General features: G+C 38.0%; 1 protein-coding gene across 6 annotated transcripts in view; it reads right to left on the bottom strand.

Moving 5' to 3' along the window:
* LOC111863356 (probable methyltransferase TARBP1) overlaps positions 1-2467 on the bottom strand; it is a 28526-nt gene that overhangs the window by 12442 nt on the left and 13617 nt on the right. The window lies entirely within an intron of this gene.

Genomic DNA, 2467 nt, shown 5'->3' with positions numbered 1-2467 from the left:
TTATAAGGTAAGGTAAGGTTATAAAAACCATCTTTTAAGATCATTTTAGTGAAAGTTTCATCCTTCAAGGCGTACCATTCACTGCTGAAATACTAAACAACCTGCTTCCATGGCCGAGATACAGGGCGCCCATATTATAAGGTAAGGTTATAAAACCACCATTTAAGATCATTTTAGTGAAAGTTTCATGTTCCTATCTCATAGAATTTAAGAACAATGATGAATAAATAATTTTCGAGCAAAATTTAAATGGCCGGCTGAATATATTACCGCAGGAGCCGCGGCCGCGGAATTTAAATGACCACGTCAAAGGGTTAAGCAGCAGAGGTTACACTGTGTTGAATGTTATAGCTGCAAATTAGGAAGAGTACAAGGAAGTGGATGCGGTCTCATTTTAGACATCTTTACCACATAGCAAAGTACCTATTACAATTGCTCCACATAACCATCTGTATATATGTAACTTGAGAAATGCTGAACAGGTTTTCAAGAAATTTGATATTGGAAGATTTAATAACATTTACTGATGCATTCCAATTTCAGTTAAAATCAAAGATCCTGCACAACTTAGTTAAATACTTACATGTGTTTCTGCACTTCTCTTCAGCACGACTTGTAAAATAGTTACCACAGAAGAAAAGGTCTGGACAAAAGCTATAGAAAAAACGAAACAAACACTTTGTGCCCAATAAACTTTCCTTATAAGACTTATGGTTCTCAAGATAATTAAAAAAGAATCATTCAGCTATGCATATGCTTCCTAATGTGTATAGTGAACCCAAAGAATGAAAGGCTTACAACGAGGAATTCATTATTGTGACAAAAATCATGAGAACCATCTCTTTCTTCACACTTCATATATGGAAAGCCACGGCATAAAATAAGGGCTTCATCTAGCATATTAATCATAATAACTGATTCCTAACTAGCAGTCACTGTTCTCCTCTCACATTTTGCACCAATTATACCTGCAGTTTTACTTCTGAAATTATTCATGGCTAGCAACCTGTAAAGGTTCCATTAACCCATCCTACCTTGCCCTATCCTCATATAACAGAAAGTAAGCATTCCAGAACCTAAGAATGAGTAGCTTGACCCCTCAAAGTCCTAACCAGTGACAAATATGTATCATGTGACGCTCACTGTCTCCTTGTCACTTAGGTTTCTTATTCCCTTGACCTTTCTGTGGCCTAGGTGAGGCCCCCCTCGTTGGTGTCTCCACCTTATCGTGGCGAGGGGGTTTGAGTGTGCCAAGGACCCTGAGAGCTATACTAACAGTAGCGTAGCTACTGGCAGGGCATCCCTTGCTGGACAGGTCAAAGGGTAGGCATCAGACGAAGAGAGACACCAAAAACCAAAAACTGATGCCGGAAGCAGCATCATCAGCAGCAACTTGAAGCACAGAGCAAATGATACTCAAGATGGTTCAAGTTTGTATAGCAACAGGCGTGACCAGAGTGGTTTGAAGGGCTGTTGTACTGCGATGTGGAAAGCAAATGGAAAAACTACCACATTATAACTTTTCCTGGATAGTCTCTTTCCAAAAGCAGAAGATTGCATTAAGCGGAGGAACTGTTTTGAAAGAGACTGTGGACCTGTCATCTGATAGATTACTGATGAATGAATGAATGAATGAATGAATGAAAGAATGAATGGTGGGGATGGAAATCACGATTAATCGAAAACCCGGTTAAGGCAAATTTTATTAAAAGTAGTACTGAAATACTGTGCCTTCATAATACTATAGGCCTACCTGTATTTAAATTTATTCAACCTCATTTTTATGTCATCTCATGGCCTATTTAATACTTTTTTTACATTACACTGAAGTATGAATTAGTTATTTTAATCACAGTGTTCAACAACATCTAACACTTTTTACGAATATTCACACTTAACACTTAAAAAAAATGTAATATTGTCGTTTGCTTTTTTGTGGCATTTTCCTTTTTATGGATATCCGTACGAAGCCTATGTAATATTAGCTTGTCACTTAATAAACTCTTCTCTTCACCCTCAAGACAGTCTAGTAAGGATTCCAAATGATTAAGAGCAGCACCATGTGATATTTTCTTACTAGCAGCACTGTCCACCTCTTCCTCATTCTCACTTTCTTCCCGCTCTTCTGGCTGCAGCCCCACTGAACTTACAATTTTGTCACTGCTTAACATTTCGAAGCTCGGCTCACACGAGTCACAGTCAAACCACTCTTTTATATTTTCCTTGTTGACTTCTTCACCACCATGAACTTGGTTAGCCAATTTTGTCAATTCTATGGCTATCTCATTTTCAATGAATCCAGTGAATCCATGGATTTCATCATCTTCATTAGTGATGAAAGGCATCAGTTTCTTCCATGAATTTTTCAATACAGATGGCTTTACTGTATCCCACGCTGTTGAAATCTCGTACATGGCATCTAACATTGAAGAAGACTTCCAGAAACACATCAGATCATTGCCTTCAT

This window comes from Cryptotermes secundus, unplaced genomic scaffold (assembly GCF_002891405.2).
Source record: "Cryptotermes secundus unplaced genomic scaffold, Csec_1.0 scaffold509, whole genome shotgun sequence".
NCBI lineage: Eukaryota > Metazoa > Arthropoda > Insecta > Blattodea > Kalotermitidae > Cryptotermes > Cryptotermes secundus.
This window is presented reverse-complemented; position numbering and strand designations above follow the sequence as displayed.